The 21,928-nt window shown below is 34.7% G+C and overlaps 1 long non-coding RNA gene across 1 annotated transcript in view; it reads left to right on the top strand.

The window, feature by feature from the left end:
- The window catches only part of LOC123382819, a 50,450-nt gene that overhangs the window by 26,859 nt on the left and 1,663 nt on the right, over positions 1-21,928 (top strand). The window contains exon 3 of the long non-coding RNA XR_006591839.1: positions 13,163-13,247. This is a non-coding gene — a long non-coding RNA (uncharacterized LOC123382819). The remainder of the gene's footprint in view (positions 1-13,162; positions 13,248-21,928) is intronic.

The raw sequence follows: 21,928 nt of genomic DNA, 5'->3' as shown, positions 1-21,928 counted from the left end.
TCAGCACAGAGCCCGACACCGAGCTCGAACTCAAGAACTGTGAGATCTTTACCTGAGCTGAAGTCCGATGCTCAACCAACTGAGCCACACAGGTGCCCCTTCTTTTATTTTTAAAATTTTACTTATTTGCTATTTCTCTCTATGTCTCAAAAAATCATTAAAATAAAAGATGTTGAACAGAAATTTCATATTTTTAAATTTATAGTATATAAAAAGTAAGGTCATGAACAATTAAGATAACCAAAGGTAAGTTTTCTTTCTGTTAGATATAAGTAAGATATAATTTTAATAATCCCAAATTCTGCTGAAAGCAATGTTTTGAAAATATAAGTTAATTTCTTCAATATAAAAGGGCTCAACTCTAATAATTATACACTCTCTTTGTATTAAGCATGTGCTATTTTAGATAAGACTATTAGACTTTCTAGGCACAACTTAGATTTGGTTCTCCAGGTAAGCAAACCTAGAGGAAGGATCTTCAGTTTCCTTTACACGTTTTTCAATTAACACTTACCCTTTGGATCAGCTTACTTCTCCCCAAGGCAACGCCACTGGAGGCTAAATGATGAACTTGTTTTCCCAGACTCCCTCAAAGGCACTGAACTATTTTAATTGTTGATCCATATGGAGAGATGATTGATGTGAAAAAGAAGCCAGAGCTGCTCACTATCACACTTTATAAATTTCCCTTCCATTTATCATTCACTATACAAAAGCCCTCAAGATTAGTTTTGTTTAAAGATTATTTGCATTTAAATTGTGAGGATATAGTAGAGTACTTGTATTTATGACTGAGGTTAAAAGCTAAAGTCATCAGTGGTTTAATCTTTTTTAAAACTGTATTCCCTAGAGCGACCCAAAGCATTGAACATGTTACAATATTGAGAGGAAATTTCTTCAACTGAGGGGATACTGGGGAGTCAACAACATAAAAGAGAAAAAAGTAGCTTTATTTTCTGCTAGGTTGGAGCCAAAAATATATTCCAGTGGAATAATAGTCCTTGATGTGAGCTACTCTTTACAAACAAAAATGAAGCTTTTTATTTTTCTGAAATTACAATTGTATAAGCCAATTTTTTCTCAAGTATCATGCAGAGTTAATTGACTTCCAGTAACCTAAATTATGTTGTTACCTTACAGTTCAATTTAAAATTGTTAAGCAGAGAAATTTGGAAATGCTAGAATGAAAACATTAGACATAAAATAGACTGTAATGTAACATTATAGCAATTCTAAGTAGATTGTACGCACTGAGGGTTATAGCTGTGAGTGTAAAATGCAATTATCTATACTCTTCCATTCATTTCAAAGAGTTCATGGGGTCATTCATATCAAATAAACAATCACACTTTACAGTTTTACCAGTTAAGATACCTTATTGGAATAAATCTTGAAAGCATTTCACTTAAAAGTTTTAAGCTATTAAATAGCCTGTACAGAGTTCTTCAAAAATGACCATTTCTATGTTGATAGCTTTTTTTTTAACCTGGTAAGTGAAGAAATCTTGTTTTATATTTTTAAAATATTTAACAAGCAAAACTGTTTGGTTAAGGCCTAAATTGGATAAGGCCTTGGATAAGGCCTTGGATAAGACTGTGTATATCTAAAGTGGCTTTGCTGAAGGAGGAGGATGATATTTTCTTTGCCCGCTTCACACTGACTTATTCATCTTTATGTGAAACTTCTGTATCTAACATCTACTAATTTTCTGTTAGAATCATGTATTTGGTCTATCATGTTTGATAGATTCTACAGAATAATTATGTATTATACTACATTATGTATACTAATTATTAAGGGTGTGCCTGAAAGTTCTATTCTCCTTTATACCTTAAGGGAGAAGACCTATGGAAAGGATCCAAGTGAGTCAAGCAAACTATTATCTCAGCATCTGTGTATTTGTTAAATATAATCAAAATATTAAGAAAATTAACCATTCCTCCACATCACTTTATGTTCATGAACATATATTTATTAAAACTCTTATCAAGTACTCATAGCCTGAAGATATATATACATAATCAATCAAAACAAAATGACAAATGATGATATATAAAATTCTCAAACAGATATTTGTAGTTTGTACATCATATATATTCTTATCTTCCCTGAGGATGAGGTATAAAGCAAATTAAGTAATATACATGAAATACATTTTATAAAATGCAAAAGGAGGTCAAAATGACACATACAAGTTAATGTTATTCTTCATTGGATTCAGCAAAGCATTCATCATCCTTGATGATCCTAGATGTAAGCAAAGAAGTTTAAAGGACTAAGGTACGCTTAGACCTTTGGACAACCCCTTTCCTTAATTCAAATATATGCATTGTGTATTTAATCCTCTAACATTAATCAAAGAAAAGTTATCTTGGAAAAAAAGAAAGCTTCTAAATACTGGGTAAATTAACCCTTTGTGACTATGTCTTCTCTACTTTCATAGTGTTGAGCCAGAATATATTATTGAAACAAAATTATAATTGTTACCAGAGCTTGATCTTAAAAGCCAAATATTGTAAGAGGAGTGAAATATTGAATTTCAATATCACAGCAGATGGTGGGGGGTCTGTTAGTATTGTTCTCTACTGCTGCTTCATCTCAAAAGTAGAAACTCTCATCCTTTTCTCTGTGTTATCCTGGCTTTGGTGAATTTTTCCAGTGGTGGTATTTTCCTGGTTCTTGGTATAACAAGTTATTTCTTTTGCACCCTGGACATTTTGAATATCGTGTTATCAGACCCTGTATTTCATTTAAATCTTCTGTTTTATCAAGCCTCCTACAACACCATGCCTGTAGGGGGAGAGGCAATGTCTCATTACTACATGTTGGGGTAGAAGTTGAGGATCCTTACTTCGCTCCTTGACATCCCAGCGGATGCCAGGCAGGGTGAAATTCAGGTTCTCCATTAGACCTCTGCTGACATTATTATTAGAATTTTTATGAGAAACAATAAGGATCTAAATTTGGGGAGTGGCTTTGGGAATGATAATCAAGGGGTGGCTGTAAAAATACTGGGATTCCAGGAACCCTGGAGAGGACAAGGGAAGAGGACTCAAAGATGCCATCCAGATTTATGTTTTGTGAGTCAGAGATTAGTGATATTATATCAAAGAACACAGGTTTTGTCATATTTACAACTTAGCAATACTATTATATACAATAATACTTATCTTTAATAATGTTTAACTACCTACTGTTAAAGCACATGGGGGCGCCTGGGTGGCGCAGTCGGTTGAGTGTCCGACTTCAGCCAGGTCACGATCTCGTGGTCCGGGAGTTCGAGCCCCGCGTCAGGCTCTGGGCTGATGGCTCAGAGCCTGGAGCCTGTTTCCGATTCTGTGTCTCCCTCTCTCTCTGCCCCTCCCCCTTTCATGCTCTGTCTCTCTCTGTCCCAAAAATAAATAAACGTTGAAAAAAAATTAAAAAAAAAAAGCACATGGAGGTTTTTATTTATTCAAATTATTCATATGTTTTTCGTTTGGTCTGACAAACACAGGTACACCTGCATTGATCTTTTGGATTGCATGTTCTATACATGTTCCAAAATGGTCTTACAAACCTGGAAAAATGATTTACCTAAAACAGCTTGGAATATATCACATTCAGTTTCAAATACCTTCAGTAACTCATTATCTTATATTTATTGGATTATACATTTTGATATTTAATACAACACATAAAAATAATACAATATAGGATGTAACTAATTTTATTTATTTATTTTTGTCTACAAAAACAATAGCCTTTATGGCTAATAGCCTTTATGGAATCTTTATATAGTCAGTCATATTACATCATTATTGGTCAGAACATTTTCTCAGATCAAGATTTTTTTTTTCAACGTTTTTTATTTATTTTTGGGACAGAGAGAGACAGAGCATGAACGGGGGAGGGGCAGAGAGAGAGGGAGACACAGAATCGGAAACAGGCTCCAGGCTCCGAGACATCAGCCCAGAGCCTGACGCGGGGCTCGAACTCACGGACCGCGAGATCGTGACCTGGCTGAAATCGGACGCTTAACCCACTGCGCCACCCAGGCGCCCCTCAAGATTTTTAATTGGGTTGTATTTATGTCTGAAATCTTTAGTCTGTTATCTATTCTTTTTTTTTTTTTAAGTTTACTTTTATTTATTCTGAGGGGGAGATAGAGAGCAAGCAGGGTAGGGGCAGAGAGAGAGGGAGATAGAATCCTAAGCAGGCTCTGTAATGCCATCACAGAGCCCGGTGTAGGCTCAAACTCACGAACTGCGAGATCATGACCTGAACAGAAGTCAAGAGTAGGATGCTTAACTGACTGAGCCATCCAGGTGCCCCCATATCTATTCTTTTTGATACTCTACTTGTTGAAACTGATTTGGGAGAGTAAATAATTCAATTTCTCACATGCCCCATTCATCAAAATAAATTTCAGATTTAATAATTAATTAAAATTAATTACTGTGTTTAATTAAAATATAGTAAAAAGTCTCCTGAGGCATAAAACTTAAATGTAGAGAGGTAAATTTGAATATACAAAATCTAAAATATAAGATACATCTATAAAATAATAAGCACAGTAAAAGGACAAAAATAAAATATGTAAAGTTTTGCTTCAAATATAGCAACAAGAGCTAACATTTAAAAAAACAATTGCCAATAAATAAAAAATAACCTAATTAAAATTGGGAAGGAAATATAAATAGAGAATTTCTAAGAATTTAACTTAGAGCTAATACACTTATTGAAAAAAAATCTTTCAAAGTGTGTTGAATTCCTTTATTTGGAATTGTCTTTAGATCTATCGAAACAATTTTATAAATATCATAATGGTAGTATACAGTTATCCTTTGGTACTGGGCTTGGTTTTCTGAAACCACACAAGATAGGCCTGGAAATAAGTGGATAAAGGAAGCCATTAAGGAATTAAGGAATTAAAGGTTATTGAGAAAATAGAGAAGAATATCATCTGTTTTCAGGAATGATGTGTAGTTGGTGAGATACTCATATGCTGTTAAGTTAGAGAGGGAAAACCTTTGTCAAGTACATTTAGCTCATCCTGAATTGCTTCCTGGCCTTTTGGCTAAGATCAAGTGTAACTCATCCTGTGGATGGAGTGCAGGAGAAGTAATTATCGAAAAGCAGCAAAATTTGAGCTGAATCTGGAACAATTAGTTTGAAGTAGTTGACTCGACAAAAGTTGAAGTAAGGTTCTTGGCAGAAGAAGTAACATGGAAAAACATGGAAGGCTTCAAAGTTGATGCACTTTCGAAGGAACTGTACGTAGCTAATTCTGGCTGAAAAGGTAGTAAAACCTTGTGAGTATAATTTGTGAAGTATAATTTGTTCTGGAAACATGCTGGTAGTCCAAAGCACTTGTATATAAAAGCAAATTTCAAGAACCATTGGCTCAGTTGCTGTCATGTGACATTCAGTGTCATGTTGTAAGATATTGCTCGTTTATCAAGTTAAAATTTAGAAATGCTTGCTCCGTGGCTCCTGGGTGGCTCAGTCGGTTAAGCATCCAACTTTGGCTCAGGTTGTGATCTCACGGTCTGTGAGTTCGAGCCTTGCATCAGGCTCTGTGCTGAGAGCTCAGAGCCTGGAGCCTGTTTCAGATTGTGTCTCCCTCTCTCTGCCCCTTAACAGCTCGTGCCCTGTCTCTCTCTCTCAAAAATGAATAAAAGTTTAAAAAATTAAAAAAAAAATGTTTGCTCATCTTCTGGAACACTTACTCAAACAAATCCATGGCTTTGGAAACATTTTTGGAAGGAAAGCATATATGTTGTTAAAGTTAATCCATTAGGAAGCTGATACAGTAAGCTGAGAGAGAAACATTTAACATTTTTCCCACCTAAAAAATTTGTGTCACATACATACTATTTTGTATTTTCTTTTGTTTTTTTTTTCGACGTTTATTTATTTTTGAGAGACAAAGTGTGAACAGGGGAGGATCAGAGAGAGAGGGAGACACGGAATCTGAAGTGGGTTCTAGGCTCTGAGTTGTCAGCCCAGAGACCTTCGTGGGGCTCAGACTCTTGAACTGTGAGATCATGACCTGAGCCAAAGTCGGACGCTTAACCAACTGAGCCACCCGGGCGCTCCTGTATTTTCTTTTAATCACATTTAACCCTGTATTTGATTGACAGTTTCTGAAATAGTCAAGGGTAAAGGAAAAATACAAACTATCCCAACTTCACATTTTTTCCCTCAGAAATACCCAAGTAAAATTATCTTGACGTCCTTCTGGATATTTTTCTTTTTAGATTTCCAGCTGTAGCTGATTCTAGGCTTCACTTTTTTCCTCCTAAGTTTACTTAACCAGAATCACAACTCCGTTGGTTCCTAAAACACTGAGGCAGATACTGAAATGTTATAAAATACTGAAAAGTATAGTTATATATATTTTAAAATGTGGTTGTCAGAAATGGACTTTCAGAAGAAAACTGGAAGAGACACTCCTCACCATTTGCGTTGCTTGGATTCTCACCAGATGCAGAACTCTGATACAGATGGACAAGGTGGGCAGGGCAATGAAGTCCTCTACCTTCCTCAGGCTCTGGCACCTGGTTGGGACAATCAGTACACAAATCATGTACAATATTTTCTGAAGCAATCTTACCCAACCTAGGCTTATAACCTTGACCTGTGTATTCAACTTTCTTTTCAATTTTCTGAAAACATTTTCTTTTGGTGATAATTTAGGATCATCCATTTTAGTAGATATCATTCATTTAGTATACTAAGTGGAAGGGAATAGATTCAATTTTTTCTCAATATTTTTCTAATATTAGAATAATTCCCCTTTGTATTGGATTTGTTGTCTTAAAGACTTTTTTAATCATAAAATTTTGATGCAACTAATGGTGTGTAAATTAGAAAACAGAATGTTACAAAAATTTCTTTCTTAACTCGTTCTTAAGGCTGCCTAAATTATGAAGTATTCATAATTCTTATGCCCAATCAAAAGTAAGTGCTCTGCCTCAATTTACCCTCACCCGTCCAGCAGCTCTTATCTGGAATATTGTATTTACCATTTCTTGAATTTATTTATGATTTTATCACTAACCCCCTATGTTATAAAGTTTTGCTTGTTTTTAAACTTTACCTGCTCAGATTCACATGTCTAAGATTAAAAATGTTAGGGGCGCCTGGGTGGCGCAGTCCGTTAAGCATCCGACTTCAGCCAGGTCACGATCTCGCGGTCCGTGAGTTCGAGCCCCACGTCAGGCTCTGGGCTGATGGCTCAGAGCCTGGAGCCTGTTTCCGATTCTGTGTCTCCCTCTCTCTCTCTGCCCCTCCCCCGTTCATGCTCTGTCTCTCTCTGTCCCAAAAATAAATAAACGTTGAAAAAAAAATTAAAAAAATATGTTAGATATTGGAAGGAGTGTCTGGGTGGATCACTAGATTAAGCATCAGGCTCTTGATTTCAGCCCAGGTCAAGATCTCACGGTTCATGAGTTCAAGCCCTGCATTGGGCTCTGTGCTGACAGTGCAGAGCCTGCTTGGGATTCTGTATCCCTCTGTCTCTCTCTGGTATACACTGGTAGGTGATTTATTTTCTATGTTGAATGTTAATATATGAAATATACCACTGTTTAGTTTACATTCTCCATGAGCATTGGGGTACTTTTATTTTTTTATATCATAAATTATATTACCATAAATGTTTGTTAAAATATCTGCTAACATACATGTCTACATAGTATAGAACCACTTATAGAAATTTCAAGCCAAATAACATTAGATATCTTTACTATACAAAGCCAACCTAATTTCTTTTTTTAAACTTATTTTTATTTATTTTGAGAGCGAGAGAGAGAGCGCGCACACAGGGAGGAAGGAGCAGGACAGAGAGAGAGGGATACAGAATCCCAAGCAGGATCTGCTCTGTCAGCACAGAGCCCAATGCAGGGCTTGAACTCATGGACTGTGAGATCTTGACCTGGGCTGAAATCAAGAGTCTGATGCTTAATCTAGTGATCCACCCAGATGCCCCTTCCAACCTAATTTCTAAAATATTTTGCCAGTATATACTCTGACTTTGTAGTTTTCAATTTATGCTTTTGAATCTGATGTGTGCAAAATGTATCAGTTATTGGTTTGGGTACATTTCCCTGATTAACTGCTTCTGTATTAGATATTATTTTTAAAACCCAGTTTAATATTCTTCATTAACCATGTGACTAAACCTTGGTTATCCTGTTCATCATCATTGAACTTTTCTAGCTGTTGAAAGCAAACTGTAGGTAACTTACCTGGGTAATTCACAGCCTGGTTGTTTGTCCCCTACCTTACACTTGCTCCTGGTTTCAGTTAATAATGGCTTTTCTTTCTGTTTGTGGGTCAGGGAGGCTTAAAGCATCATTTCCCTTTATCTTCCCCGCTGAATAGTTTCCTGCCATGCTTTACCCCTGTGTCTGTAATACAAAAAACATCCGTCCTACCTAAATTACCATTCAAGTGTAATACCTTTTTTATTTAACCCTGAGTGCATGACTGCTCCCTTTAATCCTACTCAATCTACCCTGAACAGGGAAATATCTAAAGGAGAATTTATGGTCCCAAGCTTCAAATGCTATTTCTCAGTGTACTTGGAAATGGTTTCAAAATTGATGTTCACTGAAGTTTTAGATCAAAAATTGAGCATAGATAAAACCAAGGTCATGACTAGTCAGCTCACAATTATTTTTGTAAAAGCTTACCTAGGGAGAGTAACCCTGCTGTGCTTTGTATCTCAAATGTTGAATTAGCATGAGAAATCGAATTAAAGTATTATGGAATATGGACCCATGATCTGGCCAAAAAAGTATTCAGGCATGACCTCACAAATTAAGCCACTAAAGTGATATGACAGACAGGTCAGACAGGTTTAAAGAGTGTCTAGAACTCAGATAGTAACTGGGTTCAGGCGAACATGTACAGAGCAAAGGGACGAGTACAGCAATAATTTACGTATTTTAAAATCAAAAGTCAAAACTGTTTTCATGGGTTCTCTAGAAAGTTCTCAGCAATTATGCTCCCTGATACTAGAATATTTTCCTCTTGTATAGACAGCTGATAAGCATTCAGTACTCATTTCCCTCCCAAGTCCACACTTTCCAATGCTTGCAAGGCAGATGTGGTAATGTACTCATTTACATACCTTCTGTGGTTGGAAAGGTGGTGCTAAGCTCTAACCCCTTGTCTAATATGTAAAGAACCAACAAATGATCCCTAGACCTTACCTTTTTTTCTATATGGTATATTTCTTGTGTTTTAATGAACTTATATTAATGCCTACTTAAACATATATACAAAGCCCAAATTTATCTTAAAATTTTAATGACATTCGTATGTCCCAGGATGTCAAATATATATAATTTGTGGTTATAGAAAAGGGAAATGAGGACACTAGTATCAATTCCTTTCTAATGTTTGAATTATTTCATATTCTAACATCCTCATTGCAGGGAAAAAAAAAACATTTATTTTTTTAATAGCACATTGTATCAGTTTTCTTTATTCTTTACCATATTTTTTTTTGCTCAGAGACTATCTGACAGCTTCCTAAGATGTGTGTTCCTTGACTCATTGTGAAAACTTATCAAGCACATATTTGTCTGACCCGTGAACTGTAAAAAATCATTTCTGACTTTTTTAACCCAGGTTTGAGATATGGATCAAGCAGGGACAAGATATAGGCAAGCCCATAAATATAGCAGTGCAAAGTGCGAAGAGCCGAATGAAACTGAGAAAATGATCAAATCAAAGCCAGCTCTCATTGTGTTCTATATCAAATGTACTCACATTAAATTGAGGGAAAATATGAATGTCAAATACTAACAAGGCAAGCCTAAGTTTGATGTTATTGAAGTGAGCTAATTACCGTTACAGAATGTGCTTACCATGTTCTGGGGGTTGAAAAAATAATGTAATTTTGTAGTTTTTGCTATAAACCCACACTTTCCCCACTCTGTAGAAGTAAATGAAACATTGAAAAGGCTGGATTCTAGCCCTCACATTAAGTCAGTCTATAAATGAGGTGACAAGCCTAGAGCCACTTTGAAAAGTATAAAAATGACTGTGAAATATTTACAGGTTTTAGGTGGTTTTATAAATTGCAAAATAAATGTATTAACCAATATAGCAAAGCTTTGATGAGTTAACTATGGCTTTTCCTAAAAGTGAACCCAATCAAGGCCTGGTCATCTCCAGCTTGTGTATAAACAAAGACCACCCCCCCCACCACCCTCATTGGCTGTGGGACACCTTCCAGACTCTGCAACATTTCTACCAGTATCCTTGATGGGGTGACCCTCAGGCTCATCACCCACCACCTTGCAACTGCTTTAGACTTTCCCTCATAACCTTTGAGCTATTCACTCAAAGATGCTAGAAGACGTTGGAAGATCTCGGTGCCTTTGGCAAATAAGTCTAGTCATAACAACAGTGTGTTTGTCCCTTTTATGCTCAGCTCACACACTACCTTTCTGATGAAACTTTCCTGACCATGCAGATAGCACTTATTTTTTTCTTATGTGAGCCTTTACTTCTCTTTGTACATATTATTACATTAAATATATGATGTTTTAGCTTTGATTTGCTACTGTGTCTGCATCTTTTCATTAGGCAAAAAACATTTAAGGGCAGGGTACATTTCAGAAGATTTTCCTATTCCCATTCCCCATGGTAGCCTAGCCACAATCATATTTTATGGACTGGGCTATCTGTCATCATGAATAGTACTCTCTTTTCTTTCATAAAATAGTATTATGGCTAATCTTAAATATAGTAAACAATAGAGAAAGTTACTATGCAAATAAAACTCACTGGCAAATAAATAAAAATGTCCTATTGGAGTTAAATAAAAATTTAGAGTGCCTGATACCTCCAAAAATATCGCTAAAAAATATGTTATTTTCACATCTACTTTGACTTCGAGGAGCTTAAAATCTAGCCAATTAGATACTTATGAGATTCTCTATAAACCAAAACAGAATAATCCATCAGGTATGAGCTCTTTGAAAGTTAACAATGATGAGAATATTATCAATTTAGAGACTTCAGATTAAAATTATTATTATCCTGAGTGACATTCAAGATGAGATTTAAAAACCAATTTGGGTTTGATTTGGGTGCATAGAATACATTTCATGATTGCTGGGATATACTGAGAATATAGCTTGTATCAATGCCTATAAGATTTCAAAAGTCAAAGTAGCATTTTGCACATAAGTTATTAAATAATGTCAAGCTAGTGAAATTTTAGGACTAGAAGAATCGGATCATCAGGAATATACATTTTGGAAAAATTAAAATAAGTTGCTGCATACAGAGGATTGTAAAAACATGAGTAAAATGCCAAAGGGCAAGGTAAGGACAAATAAACAATGACATCAATACTGAACTATGACTTGAAACAAAGTAGTGACAGTGCATTGGGAGATGAAAAAGATAAGAGAGCTAACATGGATGGATGTAGACTTAAATGATTTATCAGCCAACTCATTCATAGAGAGCAAGGGAGGAATTAAAGATGAATCTAAAAAATTGAGCCTGGATAACTGGAAGGATTGTGGGCAAAAAACAGACTAAGAAATTAGTGAGAAAGATGTTTTTGAAAGAGAATGATGAGGACATAGTAAGCAGTTACATAATGATTATAGCATAACACATACTACAGTATAAATCACAATAGTAGTACTTTCTCTTTGCATTATTTAATCTTTTCTGCAATACTGAAAAACAAAACGATGCTACTCATTTGTAGCTCAAAGATCTATGTAACTCATTCAAAATTACACTGCCATTAGGCAGTCAACATTCAAATCCATCAAACTTTAAACTTCCTAAAGGACTCCCCGACTCCTCCCCCAAAATGATCTGCCATTTAGTTTACATGTTTAACTGGTGGCTTATTTACAATAGTGTTGGGCAGCTGCCATTTAGAATAGGCCAATAATTAAAATATTAATTCTTCTAGAACCGTAAACTTATTTTTATGTTAGATAATAAACAAATCCATTAGTATAGCATTTTCAGTAAGAGGAGCAAGTGAAACAAACAAAATAGGTATTTTTCTCTGTTCTCTTATACTTTACTTGATGGGTAGCATAGAGCCACTTTCGTGAAAAATAAAAGCATTAAAACTAAAAAAAATTTAGTCATCCCAGTCACTTCTATCTTTTGTGTATAGAATAGCAATGAATCTAACAGACTTTTTGCAGTAAATTTAGAGTTGATGATTATCCTGTAACTGAAAAGGATGCTCAAGTGATTACTTTTGTTAAAGTTTATCCCTGCCTTGATATTGTTTGATGTAAGTCAAGTAAGCAATAAGTAAAAATAGAAAATTGGTCTGCACTTATTTATTGTTTATTTTCTATTTAAAAATGCAATGCAATGATGAAATACTGGCTATATTCAAGAAGAAATAAAATTTTATTTTGGAAAAAAATCATTGTGTCATAGAGAGTTCCTAAAAGTAATTCTTTTCATGGGAAAAAAAACATGTTTCTAGATTTAAAACCTAAATCATTATTCTTTCACTTAAGACATTGCTTCTAAAATCTAAATGGTTATTTCACCTATGTTTTTAAGTGACTTACTAAAAACAAATTTACAGGGTAAAAGAAACTTAACTGGATGACAATAAAGAGTTAATTTCCAATTACCATAATCTCTTATTGGTTTTTCCTGATGATATTTATATTAAACCTATATATATATATATATATATATATATATATATATATATATATGCCATTGATTTATACTATATGAAGTTAGTATAAATGTTTTAAAATAAATATTTGCTAGTTTAGAACACTTGAATAGTTTTGTATTGTTAAGTTATAGATACAAAATGATATTTATTATATCAAACATGTATTTATGGCCTCTTGGCCTGTTATTATGTGCTATTATGTGCAATGGGACTACTTTGACACAATTTAGTGTTAGAAATTTTTCAACTTCACTTGTGTCAGGACCTGCTGAATTCTGCAGTCTGTAAATACCTCTCTACACTCCTTTATTTAGCAATTCAACATTAAGCACATATTTATTGAGTTCTTATTCTAAGCCAAACACTATCTGAGAGAGAGAGAGATACAGCAGTGAATAAAACAGTAAAAATCACTGCCTTTACCATGCTTGATATCACTTGCCCTAGAATAATGCCTGTGTTAATTTACACCCTCAGGAGCTTCATGGGTGAAATCTGAAACTGGCTGCGATACACAGAAGGCAAAGAGAGACTGAAGAAAGAGACAGAGCACTCCAAATCGGTAAGTGGCTTGATAAGCAAGTGAACTTACAGGCAAAGGCTTGTCTTGGGCAGGCACAAGGTGTTCTCTGCACCCACCCAGCAGAATCTCAAAGTTTATATAGAGGCCTTAAGTGAGTTTAGTCACCTCCATAGGAGGCCTTAACCATACAAAGTCTAGACTGTCTCAGCACCAAATCGTTCTCTCAAGGCTGTATCCTTGGGGCAGCTTCTGGGAATGAAGTCAAGTAGAACACACATTCTAAGGACAGGGGAGCACGTGAGGAGCTGCCTGGGCCCAGCTTATTTGTCAAACCAGAGGTCTTATCTTCTGGTTGACTTCCTCCATAACTGGCATCAGCCAGAGAAACAAGGGATTCTAACTTGGGCCCTCTCTCTGGCCTTTAGTATTAATTCACCCCTTAATTCTTGTCTGAGACCAAACATGTACATACCTACATTAGCTGAGCTTTTGCCTTAAACCTGAGACCAAATTGCTTACAGGTGGCCAATTTCTCATAACTAGCTCACACTACTAGCTTCGGCTTCTGAATCCTGGTTGGGACAAAATACCTAGCAATTCAGATCCTCCATCTATCTTCAGATAGAAATCTCCCTCTTTAAAGAAGGGAGATATGAAGGTCTTCCTTTCTTTTTCTTTTCTTCTCTCCGTCTTCTTCCCTCTTATTCTTCCAGCCTCTTCCCCTTCATTCTTTCTTTTTTGATTTCAGAGATATTTAAGAGAGTTTGTCATACTCCTCAATGCATCCACATCATCACCAATAGTTTTTCAAGGTCTTTGCTTCATATAAATTATTATTATTATTATTATTATTATTACCTTACTTATAATACTTACCCATCTCCTCTAATCCTCTCAGTATATATATGCATATATATATATATATATATATGTGTGTGTATGTATATATATGTGTATGTATGTCTGTTTATATATGTGTATATGTATATATATGTATGTATATTTATATATACACACACATACATGTATCTTAATAAACTAATAAATGTTTTTGTTTTTGTAGCCATACAAATACCTGTATATTTATATAAAAATGACATTGTGTTATGAGAATAACATTCTTTCTTAACACTTAAAGACAAAATTTTGAGTGTGAGAGCGATCTGGCTCCGACATCTGTCAGCCCATTGATTGCCAGGATTGATGCGGTTGATCTGGCTGCCTAGGAAGGTATCCCCTTCCTCCTTCACCATTTCATGTGTGTCTCTGAAAGCTACATGCTCAGTAGAAGAGGACGATCTTCCCAGACAGAGGAGTACTGGTCTTCAGCCAGGAGTGAATGTGTAAGCTGGGATTCTGTGCTAGCAGCTCAATACAAGCTCTCAAGGTCCATTTGTTAGAGGACATAGAGTAGTCACACTTCCAGAGTCTAGACATATCCAAGTGAGGCGCTGTATATGGCAATATGCCTTTCTTAAAAAAAATTAGTTGTATATGAGTACATATTTTACTGTTTCGAGATGTTCTATAACATTGTACTGCAGGCTTCCTCCACATTTTGCCGCCTGTTTCCTATAGATAGACATCTAAGTTGCCTTCATAGGTAAGTGCTAACAATAATGTTCCTGCAAAGATCATTTTGTGTACATGTTCCTCATGGAACTGTACAAGCATTTCTGGGCCTCATTCAGGATTTGTATTGTAGGTCACAAGTTATACTCGTAATTAATTTCACCATTTCCAGCTATCTTCACAGTGGCCTTACCAATTACACTACTTCCAATACTGTATATGTGTTTTCATTTCCCTCCATCTACATCAAAGAATTTATACAATCCAATTTGTTTTTCTAGTCATATCGGTACAAAATGGTATATCATTTTTAAATTTCAGTTATGACTACTGGTCAGTCATTCATGTGTCCCATATATAAGCTGCCTATTTATATACTTTGTTTCTGTTTCTCCTATTGGATTTTGTGTCTTTCATTTTATTTCTGTGAGGGAAATTTTTTCTTATGGATTATTTAAACTCCATTACTTTACTATTTCAAATATATTCCCACAGCGTATCACCTACTAACTTATTTATATAAGTTCTGTGTTAATTAAAATTGTTAATTTTAATACAATAAAAAAGGTATTTTATCCCATTTGGGGGGGGTTGGCTTCAGAAAACTTGTCATGGATAACTTTTTCATCTTAATGGTTTTTACTTAGTGTATATCTGGGTTCACTTTATATATATTGTGAGTCCATTATTCTTTATTTTTCTCCATTTAATGCACCTGTTCATGAACAACATCCACTAAACAATGCATCTATCCCCTACTAATATTTGGTTTCATCTATAAAATATCAATATGGGTCTGTTTCTGAGCACTGTATTTTATTCCATTTCTCTGGGGACAGAATAACACAAAGTTAATTGTTATGGTCTAGTTGCATTTTTAAAAATCTGTCCTAATAAGCCCTTCTTTAAATTAAACATACTTAGGTATTTCACCTTTAATCTTTCACGAAATCTTATTTTACGAACGACCTTGCTGAAATTTGCATTGACAGTGCAGTGATTTTATAAATCATTTGGATAAAAAGACAATTTTACGGGGACGCATTTTGTCTCTGCATTTATTATACTTTAGATTTTTATTCTTTTGCATTCGGGGTAGGTTATTTCCTAGAAACATGGTTTTTGTTGCTGTAAGTCTTATTATGTTTTTTAGTTGACAAACACCATTCTAGAAAGACATTGTCAATTGCGTAAGTTGATAGTGTACTTCATCACCTTCCTAACCTTTCGTTACTGCTGCTGCTACTACAGCAGCCCCAAATTCCTGCACCCAATTGGCCCTCTGGAGTATTGAAACTAATTTTTAATGAAGGCCATGAAAAAGAATTGGTAGCTTATCTGAACAGCACAAACTCAGCGAATGCAAGCTTCCACCTGTGTCTTTCAACCCCTTTACAAATTTTCGCTGTCATATATGTTTAATGCATCCCTAACTCCCTGTGCTTCAAGATGGGCTTCTTAGAATGTGGCAAAAGTGAAATTAAAACCTCATCGTGTCACTACGCCAGGGCTGGCGTTTCCTCCAGCTCAGTGTCCTCTTACTCATCATTTAACCTCTACTCTGTGTAGCATTTATCCAATGGACAACTCTTCACCCCAGTCCATAATTAATTGACTTGTTAGCCTTGATAAAATGACAGTCTTTAATTAACCATGATTTACAATGTACTTTTTAAAAATGCTGATGAAAAACAAGCATTTTTGAATGCACACTATGGTCACACATTTTGCTGAGTACATTAAATGCAGTGGTTTCAGTTCACCTTATAAAAAGCTTAAATATTGTTGCAGACTCCTGCTTAAAAATCAAATAGACTGATTTTTGAGCTCTTAATAGACTTTAAGTGGCAACCTTCCATTTTCTTAGCAATCAGTAATTTGTATCCATCACCAAATTAAATTTATTTATTCTCTCTTACTAGCTTGCTTTACTGTAATGGAGATACTTTTTTTTCTTAGTAAGTCTTCTTTTAGTATCAATGGTCAGTAGTTTCTTTGTATCATAATAAATACATCGATATTTTCAAATTACGCAGCCTTTAGAAATGCACGAGATTGTTGAGATACGCATAGGCCATGTCAACTGATTGAACTCATTAAGAGGAAAGAAATCTGAAGCATTGAATAGTCTTTAGAACAGAATATGATCATTATATTAAATTTCAAGATATGAGTTTACTTATTATTTAATTTTATCTGCACTATTAAATCTTGTTTGAACATGAAAAAAATGAATCAGTTATTTAAATTGGAAAGAGAAAGTGCACAAATATTCCTGAGGAAGCCTGAGTTCGAGCCCCGTGTTGGGCTCTGGGCTGGCAGCTCAGAGACCAGAGCCTGCTTTAGAATCTGTGTCTCCCTCTCTCTCTGCCCCTCCCTGCTCATGCTCTCTCTGTCTCAAAAATAAATGAACATTAAAAATAAGTAAATAAATAAATAAATCACCAGAAACACCAACTAAATTAAAGAACAATATGAAGTATTGTATGATTATTTAGATTATTGATTCAGTGTAAAAGTATAGTCTTAAAATAATTCAGATTGCAACCAAATGGAAAGATTTCAAAGGAGTCTAAATAATAAACTTGGACAGTATAACCAAAAAAGTTAATTTTCATTTGTGTTTTCATTCACAACTTTTCTACTAGCTTCTCCACCATATTCATTTTTAATGAAGAGATCAATTATTTTTAATGAAGAGATTGGTTATTTATTTAAGTCTTTGCATATATTCAGTCTCTATCAAAACTTTGGATTAGATTCTTCACTTGATCTAGCCAAAAGGCCGAGAAGCGATAAAACTTTTGATTAGATTCTTGACATTTAAGAGTCTTGTGAGCATAGAGAGGGATATTTACTATTACTTATACATTCTATATTTCTTTATAAGTATTATAAATATGTTAACAAGTGTTTTGCATATTTAAACTTTAGTTACGCAACAATGGATAAAAATCAGTAAAACTAAAACAAACTGAAAAAAATAATAATTGCTGACTAAAAATAATTAAAAGCCATCTGGAGCTTTAATATATAATTACAAAGTTAACATAGCTTAAAAAATTTTTTTTAATGTTTATTTATTTTTGAAGGAGAGAGAAACAGAGTGTGATTGGGGGAGGGACAGAGAGAGAGGGAGACACAGAATCAGAAGCAGGCTCCAGGCTCCGAGCTGTCAGCACAGAGCCCGACGCGTGGCTCGAACTCACAGACTGTGAGATCATGACCTGAGTTGAAGTCGGACGCTCAACTGACTGAGCCACCGGGGCACCCCTACATGGCTTTTTAGAAGAATAGTTCACACATATTAAGTAGCAGATAAAGGATAAAAAATATGGTATTCATTATAACACATTTGTGTGAAAATAATATCAAAGATCTAACTTCTTCACTATCTCCATATGTTCTAATAGGCTCTCAGAATTCAGTATATTAACACATATTTATTTCTCTATTTTCTGGATGATATTAGCATTATCAGTCCCGAGGAAACAGAACAAAACAAAACAAAACAAACAAAATGAAACAAAGTGAAATAAAACAAAACCCAACTACTCCCACTTCATCCCATGTTTTAAGTTATGGGTTACTAACTGATTCCTGGGGAAGATGTGACACTTGCTAGCAAACATAAGCCTATCCTAGTCAGCAGACCAGCTTGCTGGACTTAAATGCTCAGGGGGCCCTGGGTGGCTCAGTCAGTTAAGCAGCTGACTTGGCTCAGGTCATGATCTCACAGTTCATGAATTTCTAAACCAGGCATCAGGCTCCCGGCTGTTAGCACAGAGCCCACTCTGTCCCTCCCCTGCTCACTCTCTCAGAAATGAAAAAAACATTAAATATATGTATTTTTATACCAATGGGTTTTTTTTTCAAGCTCATAGCTTCTACAAAAGTGTAATTCTCTGGAAACTTGTTCTTTTTTATTGTCTCCTTTTAGCTTTGCTTTCCAGACATCACCTGGTCAATTGGCCTGTCACTTTTTTCATATTGACCCAGTAGTTAGTACTATTGATAAACTATACTGATTTAGGTAAAGCACATTCTAATTGACAGCATAATTATGAAACTTTATTTCCTAGGTCACAATACATTATGTCAACAGAGCCAGCTTCCCCATTTAGAACATTCTGCTAATCCATAATTTCTGGAAATCACAGTTTGACCCCCTTCCCTTTTTTTTTATTTTTGTTACAGGGTTTAAAGCTCACAGATTAAAAAAAAAATATCCACAAATTATTTACTACCTTTGTCTTTAACAGATGGGCCCTAATTCTCCTCCTCTTGAGTGTAGCAAAACTTACAGGCTTGTTCCTAACAACTTGAATAAAGTGAAAGTGGTGATGTGTGCCTTTGGAGACGAGGTTATAACGAGGCCCTGCGGCTACCATGCTGATTGCTTTATCTCTTGCTCTCTTTGGAGGAAGCTCACTTTGGGGAAAACCAAGAATCAGAAGCAACTGAGAAGGTCTCCAGTCTAACAACCCTCGGGAATGGAGGCCTGCCAACACCCATGTGAATTAGCTGAGAAGCAGATCTTCAGTGAGACAAACCTTGAGGCGACTACAAATTTAGGGATGAACAGAACTACCCTCATAAGCCACACCTAGATTATGGCTCTTTTGAAACTGAAATAATAAATGTCATTGTTAAGCTGTTGAATTTGGGGGTAATTTTCACACGGCAAGAGATAATAATTACAATGACATTGATATTGATGAATACGTAAGACTGTTATGACCATGGATATACATGCTACTTCTTCCTGTTTGGGTGCTATTTCCCACTTTTGCTAGAGTTCACTTTGAAAAGAAAATATAAAACATATTGTATATCATGTATTTTATCTAGTGTGTGATATTACATATTTTTATATATTATACAATTTTAGTGTATATATTATATTTTATAAATATGAATTATGTTTTGTCCTTTCCATGTATTTGCATTATGAGATAGTCGTGCCTTTTGATGGATTCAACATATTATTATTATTATTATTATTATTATTATTATTATTCAACATATTATTATTATTATTTTTTCTGATGCCCAAAAGAAAGCTGAATTATTTTTGGTCTTTTAGCAATAACCCAAATGTTGATAATTTTATTCTTCTGACTTGAAATCACTAAAAACTTCTAGCAACAGGTGTTTCAAACACATCCTATCTTTTTATTATTATTATTGTTATTATTATTATTATTATTATTCTTTTTGAGGAGGGCGGCTATGTATATGAAAAGGTATATATGCTTCAAAGCTATATTGCTTTGTTTCCTCTCAGGGCATAGTCCAGACACCTGCCTGTCTCTTTCCTTCTCCTCAGTCCAAGCTGCAAAATTTGGCCTCCATTGAAAGACCGTCATGGCTTTCCTATCTTTAAAGACCCCTCTCATCAGCAATTTCAATTCTCTTTTCTTACGGTGCTTACCCATATGTGAGATTAATTATATAAATTACTTGTACCTTTTTGTATCTTGAAGTTTGAAAATACATCTTTTAAAAATTTTGATCTTTGAAAAAATGTATTATATTTTTTCCCAATAGGTACATCAATTTAAACTAGGAAGCAAATGTTTTTTACTCTCTCTCTAAAGTTGTCTAACAACAAAGTGGATGATTATTTCATCCCTGAGACTAGTTGCAATTCTAGCTATTATTATTTAACATTAAGAAAATTCCCTAAATCATTTCCTAATTTCCTGGCCTAAGCTGAAAATAACAATAGCTAAGCTTTATTGAGGACAAACGATGTGCCCTGTACAGCACCGTATGCCTTTTGTGTAGTCTTATTTAATCCTCAAGATTACCCTATGAGGCTGCCACCAGGCTTAGCCTCATTTTAGACTGAAGGGAGTAAATCAGAGGGAGATGGAGTTTCTGGCCCAAGGTCACAGAGTCAGGGCACAGTCAGACTTTGAAGTTAAACAGTTGGAATTCTTAAGTTCATGACCTTGACTACAATGCTATAATAGTTGTCTACCACCAGATTTCTGGAAAAATCTATTTCATGAATGTAACATAAAATTTGTGACACACTTTGACAGACACATTTTTAATTTATTATTCCTGTAGATATCTAATTCATCTAGAAATAAAGCACTTACAGAAATTTCAAGTAAAGAGAAAGTTTTTGTAATTCAACTATGCAGAAAAAAATCTTCAAACTTGGACTACACTTATACTATACTAAATGCTTATGAGGGAAAAATTAATATGCTTCTTAGTAGTAGGATGATGCCAGGAAAAGAGGTCCCAATTGACTGACTGCGTCAACATGAAGACAACATGGTTGGGGGATTTTTATTCTTATTTTTATCTGTAGCTTCTTAAAATTAAACTTATCTATATATTTGCCTTGTTTATTATTCATATTTTGTATAAAGTAACAGCTGTATAAATATAAAGTGTGTGTGTGTAAATATGTGTAACGTGTTTCAAAAAGTATCAGTATTGCAGCCTAGAAAATACAAATTAGTTTAACCAAAAGATCACTGTGATTTGAGTATAGGTTTCTAAGAACAATCTTAATTCAAATTTTGGAATGATCTCTTGGCTGATCCTTGTTTAGCCCACATGAAAGAATACATTAAACTTGAAAGCACAAGATATTTTGTTTGTCCTCACATAATATTACTCTAAATTTTAAGAGGTTTATAAATTATGTTGCCCTTTCAATATTATTATTTTCAAAATACATTAGACTGTCAGTTCTACAAAGTTGGGTTACAAGTGTTAGAAGTAAATTTTTTCTATTTAATTAACTTCTCTGTTTATCTTATCTTTCTTTTTACTCTTTTTCCTGAACTAAAAAGAGCCTTCATCAGGAGTTTGATAGGAAGAATATAGGGCTTAATACATTTCAATTTTATCTTTGAAATGCAAAACATAAAGGTAAAAATGAATAATTCAGTGAATTATCTATTTGTCTTGAAGATATCTAGTTATTTACATTCACTGGGCCTTAGTTTAGTCATCCACTAGAAACTTCCAGAAAAGGGACTTGGAAACAGAAAAGATTAATTTCTTTCTTCTTTCTCTGTCTTTCTTTTTCTCTTCCCTCCCTCCATTCTCTTTCTCTAGTCCTTACTATCATTTCCCTGTCCTCTCTATAGTTTGGTAAAGATATTGCTTTCCACTTATGT

Source organism: Felis catus, chromosome F1 (genome assembly GCF_018350175.1).
Source record: "Felis catus isolate Fca126 chromosome F1, F.catus_Fca126_mat1.0, whole genome shotgun sequence".
Lineage (NCBI taxonomy): Eukaryota > Metazoa > Chordata > Mammalia > Carnivora > Felidae > Felis > Felis catus.
The sequence above is the reverse complement of the archived record's forward strand: the minus strand, read 5'-3'. Positions and strand labels throughout refer to the sequence as shown.